The sequence below is a fragment of the Crocuta crocuta genome, unplaced genomic scaffold (genome assembly GCF_008692635.1).
Source record: "Crocuta crocuta isolate KB4526 unplaced genomic scaffold, BGI_CrCroc_1.0 scaffold657, whole genome shotgun sequence".
In the NCBI taxonomy this organism is placed as follows: Eukaryota; Metazoa; Chordata; class Mammalia; order Carnivora; family Hyaenidae; genus Crocuta; species Crocuta crocuta.
Window position 1 is genome coordinate 1,157,143 of NW_027529583.1, and position 16,401 is coordinate 1,173,543.

Sequence of the window (16,401 nt, forward strand, 5' to 3'; positions counted from 1 at the left end):
AATGGGTATTAACTCTGATTTAAATGTCTGGTAGAATTCCTCAGGGAAGCCATCTGCCCAAGGCTCTTATTTGTTGGGAGATTTTTGATAACTAATTCAATTACCTCACTAGTTATGGGTCTGTTCAGATTTTCTGTCTCTTCCTGTGTGAATTTTGGTAGGGTGTGTGTGTTTAGAAATTTGTCCATTTCTTNCCTGCCCTGATTTTTATTATTTCTCTACTTCTACTGGGTTTGGGTGCTCTTGTTGCTTTCCTTCTAGTTCCTATAGGTGCACTGTTAGATTTTGTATTTGCGCTTTTTCTAATTTCTTGAAATAGGCCTGGAGTGCAATGTACTTTCCTCTTAGGACTGACTGCCTTTGGCGCATCCCATACAGTTTGGATTGTTGTATTTTCATTTTCATTTGTTTCCATATATTTTTAAATTTCTTCTCTAATTGTCTGATTGGCCCATTTGTTCTTTAGTAGGGTGTTCTTTAACCTCCGTGCTTTTGAAGGTTTTCCAGACTTTATCCTGTGATTGATTTCAAGTTTCATAGCATTGTGACCTGAAACTGTGCTTGGTATGATCTCGATTCTTTTATATTTGTCGCGGACTGCTTTATGACCCAGTATATGATCTATCTTGGAGAATGTGCCATGCACACTTAAAAAAGTGAATTCCATGGCCTCAGGATGTAGATTTCTAAATATATCTGTTAAACCCATCTGGTCCAATGTGTCATTCAAGTCCATTGTTTCTTTAGTGATTTTCTGTCTAGTTGATCTATCCGTTGCTATAAGTGGAGTACTAAGTCCCCTGCTATTAGCACATTCTTATTCATAAGATAGTTTCTTTTTGTGATTAATTGTTTTATGTATTTGGGTGTTCCCGTATTCGGTGCATAGACCTCTATAATTGTTAGCTCTTCCTGACGGATAGACCCTGTAATTATTCTATAATGCCCTTCTTCATCCCTTGTTACTGTCTTTACTTTAAAGTCCAGTTTGTCTGATATAAGTATGGCTACTCCAGCTTTCTTTTGACTTCCGCTAGCCTGATAGATATTTCTCCATCCCTTTACTTTCAATCTGAATGTGTCCTCAGGTCTAAAATGAGTTTCTTGTAGATAGTAAATAGAAGGTTTTTGTTTTTTTATCCATTCTGCCACCCTATGTCTTTTGATTGGAGCAGTTAGTCCATTTACATTCAATGTTATTATTAAACAATATGGGTTTAGTGTCGTTGTGTTCTTTGTAGGATTCATGCTTGTGGTGGTGTCTCTTGTACCTTGTGTGCCTTGCAACATTTCCCTCATAGAGTCCCAAAGGGGGAATTTATAATCCTTTTATTAACATTTACATATGTCTGTGGAAGATGCAGTGAGTAACTCTTTGATGGTTAGGCTATGGTAGACTTTGAAAAACATTAGTATATTGCCTTAAGTTTTGTATCCTGTGGTTCTGGATTTTCAGAAGCTGTATTGAATTGGCATGTAGATGAGAAGGACAGGATCTAAATTGTGAAATAGTATGAGAAAGGAATGGAATGTGACTGATTGCCACATTCACTCAAGCTCTGGGAAAGGGCTTGTATAAGAGAGGTACTGTGCTGATATCTGCAGAATAAATTTTTCATGGTCATCAGGGACTGATTTTCTTCAATTTTTAAAAAGTCCTGTTGCTAGAGAGAAGCTAGTGAGTTTTTTTGGTAGAGATATTGGCATGATGAAAGCTGTGGTTAAGGATTAGTTCCATAATAACATATTGGATAGATGGGAGGATTCAAAGACAGCAGCTCAACAATGCGAATTATATCTACAAGTTGAGAGAAGGGAAGAGTTGTTGGCCAGAAGGTTTGAGATGGCTTTTTGGAGGAAATGGAAATTGATCTGAGCCTTGATAGATGCAAAGGATATTTGGAGGGAGGGAAGAAAGTGGTTTTAGGGTGGGAGACCTTTATAAATTGTTATGCAGTCATGTTAAAAAAAAAAACACGTAAAATTTTGACATCTTATTTCAGAGTATTCCCTACTGTCATCCTTACGTAGGCCCTCACCATTCACACTTGGGCAACTGTCATTACTTCTGGTGCTGTCATTACTCCCTCATTGCGTGTAAAACCCGCAGTCTATGCCAGGTTCTGATGTACATTGTATGACACACCCATGTCTCTCAAAGAATCTCTGTAATATCTCTTGCTAATGTCTCTCCTTTCAGCCATTAAACTCCCTGGTTTTAACGCAGAAATCACCACCCACCCCACCTATTAGTCCGGGCTACTCCCCCTTCTCCATTCCTCTCCTTCGTCCTGCTGTCCCCGCTTGTTTCTCCAGTCTTGTGTGTTCCCAGGCAACAGTTAGTATTGCTTACGTGTGGGAAGTGATTTTACTGAGGGGAAGGCATTCACGGGTGCCTCCAGCTCTCCACAGCTGCTTATCCCCAGCCTGCTGCTATGGAAAGAATGGAGATTTATTGATTTATTTTATTTTTTTTTAAGTTTTAAAATTTATTTTGAGGGAGAGCACGAGAGTGAGAGCACATGTGTGTGAGCAGGGAAGGGGCAGAGAGAGAGGGAGAGAGAGAATACCAAGCAGGTTCTGTGCCACCAGCACAGAGCCTAACATGGGGGCTCAGTCTCAGGAACCATGAGATCATGACCTGAGCCAAAATCAGGAGTTGAATGCTTAACCGGTTGAGCCACCCAGGTGCCCCAAATGGAAATTTTTAAAAATAAAAGTGCTTTCATACAGAAGTATGAAACATGTTTCCTGACTTCAGGAAGCTTACAACCTCACTATGGGGTGGGGATACATAAGACTGAAGGGAACAAGTCAGGAACAGGCTAAAATCTTCCACATAAGTGGAGAGGGTGGTGGTGAGTGAGATGGAGGGAAAATGGAATTGCATGGCTCAGAGAAGAGACTTGGGAAGAGATATTTATAGCAAATTTTCTGGGACATGTTGTGTGCTGTGCAATGTAACTTCCTCCTTCACCTCCTCAGAATAGAGTCAGTAAAATGTTCATGAATTCTTTGGTACAGATGGATCCTTTATGGTGTCTGAAAAGATTTGCTGCATCCTGCTTGTGGTGAGTGGACAGAGGCTGTGATCTGTGAGGGTGGGCACAGGGACTTTCTTGCCCTTCTGCTGCTTTTCAGGCTAGCACAGGGTGGGGGCACAGGCTAGCTCAATAAATACTTCTGATGTGAATGTATTTTTAGTTTTGCCACTTCCCTCTGAGGCCCACAATTTGATTTGCTCTTCCACATAAGAAAAAGGGGAGCCCACACTGTCTGCTTCCTGAATTCTTGTGTGCCACAGGAGGGGTATCACAGGGTTTATACCAGATCATGTGTTCTACTTTGTTATATCTGAATGCAGGAGTCATGTTTCAACCACAGAGAAAGCCTTCACTTTTGTGTCTCATTTCCACTTTTCAGCCTGAAGATTATATATTATGTTTGAGTGATAAAACAGGGGATGATATTTGCCTTCAAAGAAAGTAGTCTACCGATACTGGAATTGTATCCCTTTTTCACTGTGTTTCAATAGCAGAAGACTAAGGTCTAAGAATGCAGTGCTAAATAAAAGAAGCATATATCTCATAAGCTTGTACAAGGACACAAATGACAGGTGCTCCAGGGCTTATGAAATCGTTGAACCCATCAGGAATGCTGTTGGTGGGTTATCGGTGTTTGCTGGACTGAATGGTTAGCGATGGTTCTCTCTGCTCTTTGAAATACAGTGTCCATTTGGAAAAGGGGCTCCCTCCAGAACAGAATACTATGTTTAGATGCTGTAACCGCTTTGGAGTTCAGGATCATGTTTCTTGAAGTTTTGCAGAATGTTCAGGATAGAGACAAGGAAGCTGAAACCCCAGTTAGAAACTGAGTTTGGTCCAGAGCCCAGATTTCTTGAGATCCTGCTTGATGTTCTCTTTTATCAGACATTCTCCTGGCATTTGGTGAGGTCAAAGGCGTAGGTGACTGAGAGAATTTAACATTTCATCTGGAAGTATAGGTTAAATGGCCTCTAAGAACCTATGAGGTTGATATTCCATAAAAGACTGTATTCCATATTCCATGAAGAAAACAAGGATGTTTGTTCCCCTTTGACTGAATTTCTTGAAATTCTGTAGCCTCTTGTCTCTCTATCAGCAAATATTTTTTGAAAATCATGGAGAAAACGATTGAGAAATTTATTTCTGACTTACTTACTTGAAGTTGATGTTCATAAAAGTAGAAATAAACATACTTCTCACCCTTTCCAGGTTGGAAATGGAGGAATTTTCTGGGAGGTGCAAAGGCTGCCCTGAAGACAACCTATACCTTGATTGGATTATCAGAGAATAGGAGAAGGTAGAGACATCTGCTTAGAAGTTTGAAGAGGGGAGAAGCTTGATCCTGGGTGCTGCGGGACCCTTAGGGTCAGGAAGAGCAGCCACGATTGCAAGTCGCACACCTGGAAGAGAGTGGAGCTGCAAGGACTGTCGCACTTCAGATGCGGTAGGACATAGAGGATGCCCCGTGGCCAGTCATGAGGACCCTGGTTAGCAGGCACAGCCGCAGCCTGCCCAGATCGTTGGTGCTTACCCAGTGATAGTGGACTGGTTTTCGCCAGAGGCCTCAAGGCACAGCAAGCCGAGATAGCTCAGCTCTGCTTCAGCGGTGGGAGTCTCAGAAGGGGCACCAGGAATCCCATGCTTTACTTTCTGCCAGTATCAATTCAGGTCAGTGGGTGCTCAAGCCAGAGTGAGAACTCTGTTGTTTTAGATTAAGCCATGCCATTGTAGCTGTTTGCTGAGTGTCGATACCTGTCTTATTAATAATAACTATAATAGTAATAATAGCTACTGCTTATGTAATGCCTACCGTTATGGACTGAATGTTTGTGTCTCCCCAGTGATGAAGCCCTAACCCCCAAAGTGACAGTATTTGGAGATGGGGGTCTCTCTCTCTCCTTCCCTGTGTACATGCTGAAGAAAGGCAGACATACTGAGGAGTTGACTATTTGCAACTCAAGTGAGAGAGCTCTTACCAGGAAGTGAATCAGCTGGCTCCGTGATCTTGGACTTCCCAGTCTCCAGAACTGCGAGAAAGTAAATTTCTGTAGCTTAAGCCACCCAGTCTATGGTATTTTGTTGTGGTAGCCGGAGCTGACTAGGACAGCTACCATGCGCCCAGAACTTTCCACATGCTATTTCAGCTAATCCTTAAATAGCTCTGTAAAGTAGCTATTTGTATCTCCCAAAGGAAACAGAAACAGAGAGGTTAACCATCTTGCCCAAAGTCTCACAGCTAGCCTGTGAGAAAATGTATATAGTGCTCAGTGCAGTGTCTGGTATACAACATGCACTTAAGAAAGAATCTTATGACTCAAAAAGCTCATGTTTTTTTCAGTGTACATTTGGGCCACCCTTTTGTCCCAGCATGTCAGCTGTCTCTACCCTTTACACTCCATAGCTACCACTTGACACAGAGATTATGACTCTACTGTGACAGAATGGAAATGAATGAAGTTTAGCCAAAGGTGGCTCTCAGCGTGGCTGGAGAACTCAGCCTCATGGTTTCTTAAAGTTTTTTCTCTGAAGTTAGAAGCCTCTGGAATAAGAACCAGTAGTGGCAGAATCCCAGTTGGGAAGCAAATGGGGGAAGTTTTGTTGAGAAACTCCTCTGCCAGGGCCTGGTCCTGGGCACACTTGGTAGCTGTTCCACAGCTCACTTAGAAGCATCTAGGCAGTCACGGGGAGCAGCTGGCTTAGAGGAGGCTGGAGGATGAGGTCCACATGGGAAGCTGGGTTCGTCCTGCAAGGGGCTAGCTCTTCCCTGGCTGGCCTTGCATGAGGAGAATGACCTTTAGTCGAGGGCCTTTTGTTCTAAATCGATTTTGTGGCACACAGCAAACCCAGGTGGGTCTGGAGGGAGTGATGCACCTGTCTCCCCAACATTGGCATTCCAGGCATGGTATGGAGACAGCCGAGGAGGAAGTAGAGAGGAGATGGGGATGGAGGGCAGGGAGAGGAATCTGGGAAGAAGTGGAGAAAGGGTTTCAAAGCAAAGCATTGAGGGGCGCCTGGGTGGCTTAGTCGGTTGAGCGTCCGACTTTCGCTTAGGTCATGATCTCGCGGTTCGTGGGTTCGAGCCCCGCGTCGGGCTCTGTGCTGGCTGCCAGCTCAGAGCCTGGAGCCTGTTTCAGTCTGTGACTCCCTCTCTCTGTGGCCCTCCCCTGCTCACGCTGTCTCTCTCTCTCTCCTAGAAATAAATAAAAAAAAAATAAAAAAAAAACAAAAAACAAAAAACAAAAACAAAAACAAAAAAAACAAAGCAAAGCATTGAACAGCTGGAGCCATGGACCCTTCTTTTCCTCCCTGCCCTCCCTGCGTCACTCTCGAATGAGGAATTGCAGGTGATGAGTGAGGAGGAAGTTCCTAGCTACTAGCATAAAGGATCATAAGAAAGTAAACAAGTATGGAATAGAGTCCAGGGTTAATAAAAAGCACCTTTACTAGTGAATTCTTCTGAGAAATTTTCAGACGTGAGTTTCTTGGCGATACTTTAGTTTATCTTTCATGCTAGGGAAATGTCAGCTACTCTCTTCTAATTAGCACTGTTAAAACTCCATGGTAAGATGGGTATCTAGAATCAAGGCTTTCATTTCTTACTGCTTTTGTACATAGAGCTGCCATAGCCATCAATGTCTGTGTAGCTTTCTTTCCCTTGGTACTTGGTGTTCTTTCTGACAGTAAGAAATTCCCTTCCTCCATGAAACAAATGTCATTTTGTTAAAACTGAATGCCTGTCATTTACTCCTTGCAACTAATGTGCGTTTTATCAAAGAGTTTTCATGGTTCACAGAGAAGTCCCATAATGCAGTTCTCCACTGGAAGCCATTGTTATTCCCTGAGGCTATTAACTGGCTTACAATAAAAACCTTTAAGCACTCCTTTTTTCTGAGAAAATTGCTCTCAGCATCAGTAGGACTGAGCATAGATAATGGAAAGAGACAATAAGATCATCTTGCATGTAACTGAGTTTCCATTTAGAACGTAGTTTGTCTGTCTAATCTATGGAATTCTAGGATGCCATACAAATAGTTCCTGAGATTTCAGTTGCACAGAAAGAATTTAGGGTTGTTGCCTAAAGATTGATTCTTCCAAGGAAGTGATCCACCCAGCTATGTAATAACCCTGGGTGGGGCAGTGGGTGCATCCTTAGGATGGACAAGGGCTCACTCTGAATCTAAGGCAGTTTCTCAACCGTGGCACTACTGGCATTTTGAACCAGATAATTCTGTGTGGCGGGGCTCTCCTGTGCATCGTAGGATGTTTAGCACCATCCCTGGTTTCTACCCATTAGACGATAGCACCTTTCTCCCAGTTGCAACAACCAAAAATCTCTACAGACACTGCTGAATGTTCCCTAGGGGAAAATAGCACCGCCCCCCCCGTTGAAAACTACTGACCTAAAGCAAGCACAACTGTTTCTTCTTGGTATAGTTGTAGAATGGTTTTGAACACTTTTCTTAAAATGGCTCAACAACCTTAAGGAGCCACTAGAGGGCGACCAGGAATGCAAAGTGGAGCAGGTTTATAGAGGTGTCCCACAGGGGACCCCACAGAGGCTGTGGGAGAAGGAGGGGGTCCCTCCTATCAGAATCACTGATAGGAGCAAGTCCTGTGAATCTAAGAGCTTGGGAAGCAGCCACCAAGAAGAACACACTTTTCACCCCAAGAGCTGAGAAGACCTTGTATTAGGAGGTGCCTGTCCCGTGATAGGCCCCGTCACCCACAGTGAGGTGTTCCTGTGTGAGGAGGGCCAGTCAGACTCTTCCATCTGTTTGATGGGTGTCCTTAATGCAGAGATGGAAAAGACAGTTGGTCTTAACCTTGATTTTTCATGAAGGAGAAATAGGGTTCAGTTCAATAAACATTTATTAGTTCTGTGTTTGGTTATGGAGATATTGGTAGATTGCATAAGTGGTCATCAATTATTTATCCCTCTGTATCATGCCTTTGGGTAGTCCCTTCCCAAACTTATTCTGGGCTTGGCCATGTGATTTGCTTTTGCTTTGGGTCAGTAGCAAATGTAATATAAGCAGAGTCCTGAGAAGCTGTTGCTCACTGGGGCTTATCTGCTCTTCAGGCTCTTGGGACCCTGTCATTGGTGCCATGTGAAGAAGGTCAGACTAGCCTGCTAGATGGTGAGAGACCAGTGGCCCAGGGCTCCTGTTGCCCACGCTCACAGCCAACGTGTGGAAGCAGAGATGCCTTGCAGACTAGTAGCTAACTGACGTGATTCAGCCAAGCACAGCAGGAGACCAGCAAAAGAAAGCCCAGCTCAAACGCCAATCCACAGAACTGTGAGTGAAATTGACGGTTGTAGTTTTTAGGTACTTACGTTTCAGACTCATTCGTTATGGGGCAAAAGCTAACGGTTACAGAAACAGATAACACGGTTCTTGCTTTGGGGATCCCCCCGTATAACAGACCACTGATTTTTTTCCCAAGGGAGTCTGCTTGTGCAGTTGGACCCTTAGAGCCATGGTTGATGATAGCATTAGTCACTAGTTAAATTACTAGTTAAAAGCATGAACTCTGACACTGAGGTACTTGGATTCTGTTAAAAAACAAAAATTCAGCTGAGTAAATTTGAAGATCTAATTGACTTCATTAAATGATTCATGAATCAGGTAGCAGTAGGGATGCTAGATGGAGGGGGACTGCAAGGAGTTGTAGAAAATGGAAGGTTTTATAGGATAGATGGTGGGGCAATGAAGTTATTAGCAAAAGAAAAGAAAGGATTGTTCCAAAGTCACCTTGCCTTAGGGAGAAGGGGAGGGGGTCTTATTAGGTGAATTTCCTCATCTTCCTGGAGTTGAGGGGGGGAGCAGAATGGAGAGAGCACATGAGACAGATGACCTCATTTGGTCTGATCAGAACATTCCTGACTAACCTGTTAAGACTACATTTCTCTGGGAGGTTGGAACCGCAATATGGTTAGGTATTAAGCCCCGATTTGGTGACTTGGCCTAAGTGACTCCATTTGGGGCCTGTGGTTTTCTTTTTAACAGTTGAAATCCGAGCTCCATTACTTACTAGTTGTGTGATGCTGGGTAGACACTTGATGTTTGGGTTTCTACTTCCTTATCTATAAAAAGGAGTAAAATAAAAAATACCTACCTCATAGAGTTGTTTTTTATTTTTATTTTTATTTTTTTTTGAGTTGTTGAGGTGATTAATATATACAGAGTTCTTGGGGCACCTGGGTGGCTCATTTGGTGAAGTGTCTGACTCTTGGTTTCAGCTCAAGTCATAATCTCATGGTTCGTGAGTTTGAGCCCTGCATTGGGCTCTGTGCTGACAGTGTGCAGCCTGCTTGGGATTTTCTTTCCCTCTCTCTGTCCGTCTCCCTCTCTCTCTCTCTCAAAATAAACAAACTAAAATATATATACACACATATATACACAAAGTTCTTTTAACAAAAATCTACCACTTACAAAGTGTTTTGAAAGTTTTAGCTATATATGGTTGGTCTAAAATAGAATCAGCATTAAAGTTTTTTCTTTTATCTTTATCTTTTTTTAAACAACCCTTTCCCCAAAATAGCAATGTATGTGGTTTTGGTGGAAAATTGAAAAAATACAGGAAAACTTTAAAGAAAAGAACAAATGTCATCCCTCCGATTTTGTGCCAACTTTAGCAATAACACACTTTATTTTAAATCAAGCCACTGTATGATCAGCAGTTGGAAAAAGGTCATGTAAGACACTCAGAGAATAAATGTATCAAGTGCTTAACCAGGTGGTGCCCCTTTATATAGACTTTACTAGATGTATGTACATTTCTCCAGTTGGATTGAAGGGGATCAGGTAGTTCTTGTACTACAGCACCTGGGGGATAATTTGCAGATCCCAATGGGCCAACTGAAATAGTAGGGCAAAGTGCAGAAGAAAAACAGCAAGGAAGGCAATGGTTAGCAACTCTGGACTCCTGGAACATTTTTAGCTACAGAGCACATTCTTACAGGCTGCCTGTCTTGATGTGCGGGGCTGTTTGGTAAGTTCAAATGAGCAGTTGTTCTTAAAGCTGCTTTTGCAGAAGCAGAAGCTGCATCTCAGAATGGTACAGCAGCTTGGTGAGTTCACACAGGTAAGTGACTGGGGGAGCTGGGCTCAGGCCCAGGGCTGCTGACTTAAAACCCCTTGCTTTCCTCACCTCCCTGTAATATCTCACCACTCTGGAAACCGGGCCTCCTGAGTGGGCAAGACTTGGAGCCAGTATTCATTTCAGGGGCTTTCTAGTGAAGTCAGTATGACCTCATTAGGACAACACAGCTGAGCATGAGAACACAGCATGGTATCCAAGCCATGGTGAAGCCTGCAGGGCTAATACTAAGCACCGTGTGGGCCAACGGATAGAGTTGGTGAGACTGAGTGCCATTCATGCACCGTTTTACAATCCTACCAGCAATATATGAGAGTCCCAGTTTCTTCATATTTTTGCCTACACTTGTTATTGTCGATCTTTTTAATTATAACCATTTTAGTTGGGTGTGAAGTGGTATCAAGTATCTCATTTTGGTTTTGGTTTACATGTTCCTAATGACTAAAGCTGTTGAGTATTTTTCATATGCTTGTTGGCCATTCGTATATCTCCTTTGGTGAAATGTCATTCAGACCTTTTGCCCATTTAAAAATTTGGTTATTTGTCTTCTTTCAAATGATTTGTTATATGAAAACTCAACATGTATAAAGAACTGGGAAAAAGAGAATGGCAACTTTGAGCACCTGAAAGTTAAATATGTCTATAGCCTGAGAAGGCTGAAGGGGTGGGCGTAATCTTGACCTTGTAGAGCTTCACTGTCTAATAACTATATGGGGCTATAGAGCATGTGAAATGTGGCTTGTCCAACTTGAGATGTACTATAGTAGACTTCAAACAGTATGAAAAACTGAATGTCTTCAGCTTTATCGAGACAGAATTGATATGTAACATCATGTAAGTTTAAGATGTACAATGTGATGACTTGATACACACACATATATTGTGAAATGATTACCATAATGAGGTCGATTAACACATCCATCACCTCACATAACTACTATTGTTATCTGTAGTGAGAATATTTAAGATCTACTTGAAGTAGTAATTACATATTGAGATAGTAATTATTTTGGTTAGGTTGGCTAAAATGAAATATCCATTTTGAACTTTTTGGAAAAAATTATGGCTACTATAAAATTTAAAATTGTATATGTGGCTCATAATATATTTCTATTGTATAGTACTCTTCTAGAACCTTGACCACCAGGAATTTGGATCTTCGTCTGTAGAGAAATGGCATCAATGGGTTTTATTTTTTTAATTTTTTTTAATGTTTTATTTATTTCTGAGAGGGAGACAGTGTGAGCAGGGGAGGGTCAGAGAGAGAGGGAGACACAGAATCTGAAGCAGGCTTCAGGCCCTGAGCTAGCTGTCAGCACAGAGCCCGACGCGGGGCTCGAACCCACGAACCTTGTGATCATGACCTGAGCCAAAGTCGGACGCCCAANAGGGGACTGGGGTGGCTGGGACAGGGGCTGGCTGTCAAGAAATGGAGTAAGCGGCTTCACAGTACTCCAGGTGATAGATGATAGTCACTTGATAGTGATTAGGAAAAACAGCTTTCTGTTCAGTATCTAAACAGTTCTGGAGAAAATGTAAAAAAGTTATGCAGAAGGATGTCTGTCATGGTGAATATCCAATGGAGTGTCCTTCACAAGGGAGCTGCTTAAGATTCTAGGTTCTTCTGTGTGTAAGGTGAAGATCACAGGTTACCAGGAGCACATAACGCTTGTTCAGGGAAGAGCCACTTTTAATTTTTTTTTTTTTAATGTTTTATTTATTTCTAGGAGAGAGAGAGAGACAGCGTGAGCAGGGGAGGGTCAGAGAGAGAGGGAGTCACAGACCGAAACAGGCTCCAGGCTCTGAGCTGGCAGTCAGCACAGAGCCCGACGCGGGGCCCGAACCCACGGACCGCGAGATCATGACCTGAGCGAAAGTCGGACGCTTAACCGACTAAGCCACCCAGGCGCCCCAAGAGCCACTTTTAAATGGCAAATCTATACCATGCAAAATGTGGCACTAGACCATGGTAGATATTTGGCTTTGATCTTGAGCAAGGGGAGCCATGGGAGTCTTTTGAGCACAGGAGTGACATAACCGTCAAGCCATCGCATTTTAATTAGATGATGCTACTGTGTTGAGAATAGACTGAAGGGGGGTGGGCAAGGGTCGGAGAAGAAAGACCCATTTATTGAAATAATTCTTTATTGGTAGGCATTTNGAGACAGAGTGTGAACAGAGGAGGGGCAGAGAGAGACGAGGGAAGAGAGAGAGTCTCAAGCAGGCTCCCTGTTCAGTGCAGAGCCTGGCGCGGGGCTCAATCTCACAACTGTGAGATCACGACCTGAACTGAAACCAAGGCTTGAACACCTAACCGACTGAGCCACCCAGGCACTCCTCCTTTATTTTCTTAAGATAAATTTCAAGAAGTGGAAGTCCTGGTCAATGAGGACATCTGTTATTATGGCTTTTGCCAAATTGCCTTCCAGAAAGTTGGACCCAGTTTCCAATGGTGCCAACTCTGTGTGTAAGATTGCCTGTTTTCCTCTAACTTGTGCCAGCCCTTGGCAATATTACTCTTTCTTAAACTTAATCGGTAGTTCCAAGTATGCCTTTAAAAAACATTTTTGTATAAATTAGACCATTTTTACCCCTATGAAACACCTGTCTCCACAGTACCCTAGTTCAGCTATTCCATTAAACTTCGGGTCAATTAGATAGTCAATCCTTTCTGGTTGGTGCTAGCAATTTATTGTTTTTCCTGTTTCTGAAGGTGGGAGGATCTTGTCAAATTGGCATGTTATTTGATTTCCACTTTAGTGTTTTTAAAAGGAATTAAATGAGAAACCCACAATAAGCAAAGAAAAGCAAGTCTGAGTATTTTTTTTTTGAACTTATGACTGGATATTAAACTTCTGATGAATTTTTATTAGGAATCTCATAGTTGCTAAAACTCTAGAGAAAACTTATTTCAAGCTGACTTAATTATGAAGGCAGAGTAAATTTTACATTTTTTGGTTAATTTTTTTTTGTTGTTGTTCTTTGAGATTGGCCACCAATCTTTGAGTTTTTCAGAAGGAGGCCTCTTTTTTAAAGATTTTTTTAAAGCTGAAAAGCCTTAAGCAACAGTTTAGAATTGTTTGTTGGGAGAAAAAAACACAAAGACAAATAAACTTCAGTATGTTTATAAATATGCATGCTTATCTTTAAGTTCTGTTTCTCTTTGTTCCCTGGAGAATCACTGGGTGAAATTAATTTTAAGAGAACACTGACCAGGCCCTTCTAAGGTTAAATTATATTGAGAAGCGCTAAAGCAATTTGATTATGTTTTCATCTTTCAGATTAGTCATCTAACGAAAAGTGAAGCCCTGGTTTCATATGCTGAAGAGGTCACTTAGGTGGCTTGTTCAAAATTCTAATTTTTTTCCTCATGAATAATCTCTCTCAAAAGGTAACCTTTGTCTTTTGTGGGCATAATAGAAGTGTTTATATAGAAATAGCAAAGGAAAATTATTTTATTTTGTGATATTTTGAGTTGTAAAACAGAATGATGCTTCTGTACTCCACACCTCATCTCTTCTATTTCCCAACGTGAGGTTTAGAAGAGGATGGACCTGCCACTGGAGTTGTGTAGGAGGGGGAAAAACACGGCTCCGGTTACAGATAGGAGGAGGGGGTGCCCACAGGCACGGTAAGGTTTAGAGCTAGTCAAGAACCAGAACAAACAAACAGAAATTGTCATGAACTTGCCCCTGATGTCTCACATCTCTGAGATTAGACCATTCCCTATGTTTGATTGGTCCTCATCGATTCTTCCAGAAGTTTCTCTCTCCCTTCTAAAATCCTCCAGCTCTGCATCTTATACCATCAGACTTTACCACCTTCGACCTTTTCTTGTTGCAGTCATCTCCAGATGCCTGGATTATCTTCTTCCTTGAAAACATGTATCTTCAGACTTCCTGTTATTCTTTCCAGTGCTCCTTCTACATACTTCTTGGTGATCTAAATACAGTTGATTCTCATTATTTGTGGTAGTTCTGTTCTATAAAGTACCAGTGAACACTGAAGTTGTGAATACTGAACCAGTGCCCCTCAGGGGAAATAACAGCTGTAGGTTCCGGATCAATGTGTGACCTTGTGTTATGTATGTTTCTGTTTAAAGACACATTATTTAACCTACATTATTGATTCATGAACATTGAACTTCCAGCCAACAGCACTAGGACTCATGCCTGAAAGAAGCTTATCTAATGTGTATATTTTCTCCGGAAGGTACAGGACAGCCTTCATGCACTTAGGAACACTAGGCAGCACTGCAGCATGACTCTTGGGCCATTTTAAACAGCGAAGTCACCCACAAAAAGCACAAAAAGGTGGAAGACACAGCACTCAGTAGACTGTGATAAGGACATTTGTTTACAGCATGGGAGCTGAAACAAGAACACAGCGTCACCATGTTCGACCTCAGCGATGAGAGCATGCGTTGGGCAGCTAGAGTGTTTTGCTGCTCTGCACAGGTCCACAAAAGACTGTCAATTTTGAGGTTACACATAAGTTTTAGCAAGTAAGTGAATTCACAAATACAAAATCTGCAAATTATGAGGACTGACTCTATCTATGTTAATGATCCTTCCAATACTATGATCTCTTCATTTCTTTTTATTTATTTGTTTGTTTATTTTATTTACATCCAAATTAGTTAGCATATAGTGCAACAATGATTTCAAGAGTAGATTCCTTAATGCCCCTTACCCATTTAACCCATTCCCCCTCCCACAATCCCTCCAGTAACCCTCTGTTTGTTCCTCATATTTAAGAGTCTCTTATGTTTTTGCCCCCCTCCCTGTTTTTATACTATTTTCGCTTCCCTTCCCTTATGTTCATCTGTTTTGTATCTCAAAGTCCTAATATGAGGAAGTCTTGATATTTGTCTTTCTCTGACTGACTCATTTCAGTTAACATTATTCCCTTTAAGTTCCACCCATGTAGTTGCAAATGGCAAGATTTCATTCTTTTTGATTGCTGAGTAATACTCCATTGTACATATATACCCCATCTTCTTTATCCATTCATCCATCAATGCACATTTGGGCTCTTTACATACTTTGGCTATTGTTGTTAGTGCTACTATGAACATTGGAGTGCATGTGGCTCTTTGAAACAGCACACCTGTATTCCTTGGATAAATACCTAGAAGTGCAATTGCTGGGTCATATTGTATTTCTATTTTTAATTTTTTGAGGAATCTCTGTACTGTTTTCCAGAGAGACTGCACCAGTTTGCATTCCCACCAGCAGTGCAAAAGTTCTCCTCTTTCTCCGCGTCCTCGCCAACATCTGTTGTTGCCTGAGTTGTTACTGTCAGCCATTCTGACAGGTGTGAGGTGGTATCTCTGTGTGGTTTTGATTTGTATTTCCCCGATGATGAGTGACGTTGAACATTGTTTCATGTGTCTGTTGGCCATCTGGATGTCTTCTTTGGAGAAGTGTCTGTTCATGTCTTTAGCCCTTTTCTTCACCAGATTATTTGTTTTTTGGGTGTTGAGTTTGATAAGTTCTTTGTAGATTTTGGATACCAACCCTTTATCTGATTTGTCATTTGCAAATATCTTCTCCCATGCTGTTGGTTGCCTTTTAGTTTTGCTGATGTTTCTTTCGCTGTGCAGAAGCTTTTTATTTTGATGAGTTCCCATAGTTCATTTTTACTTTTGTTTCCCTTGCCTCTGGAGATGTGTTGAGTAAGAAGTTGCTGTGGCCAAGGTCAAAGAGGTTCTTGCCTGCTTTCTCATCTAGGGTTTTGATGGCTTCCTGTCTTACATTAGGTCTTTTATCCATTTTGAGTTTATTTTTGTGAATGGTCCAAGAATGTGGTTCAGGTTCATTTTTCTGCATGTCGCTGTCTAGTTTTCCCAGCACCACTTGCAGAAGGGACTGTCTTTATTCCATTGAATATTCTTTCCTGCTTTGTCAAAGATGAGTTGGCCTGATCTCTTCATTTCTTGAACTGCTCTCTGCTAACAGCTTTGTCTGCCACACTCTTTCAGGTATGTGTCCCCAGGGTTACGAAAGGACAGTATTTGTATTCATTTTCACCTCCCTCCCTCTGAACATTTCTTCATGCAAGGTTCTGAAAGTGTCAGAACCAAAGTAAATTTTTCTTTAATGTCCTATCCTCTTTGTTATGGACTGAATGTTTGTATCCTCCCCATGTTCAGAGGCTGAAGCCCCAACCCTGTTGTGGCGGTAGTTGGAGATGGAGATTTTAAGGAAATAATTAAGGTTAAGTGAGGTCATAAGGTAGGGGTTGGATCCAATAG

General features: G+C 41.8%; 1 long non-coding RNA gene across 1 annotated transcript in view; it reads left to right on the forward strand.

Annotated features, from left to right (window-relative positions):
- Positions 1-16,401, forward strand: part of LOC144229607 (uncharacterized) — a 214,731-nt gene that overhangs the window by 18,199 nt on the left and 180,131 nt on the right. Inside the window, exons 2-3 of the long non-coding RNA XR_013334534.1 lie at positions 4,254-4,712; positions 8,125-8,341. This is a non-coding gene — a long non-coding RNA (uncharacterized LOC144229607). The remainder of the gene's footprint in view (positions 1-4,253; positions 4,713-8,124; positions 8,342-16,401) is intronic.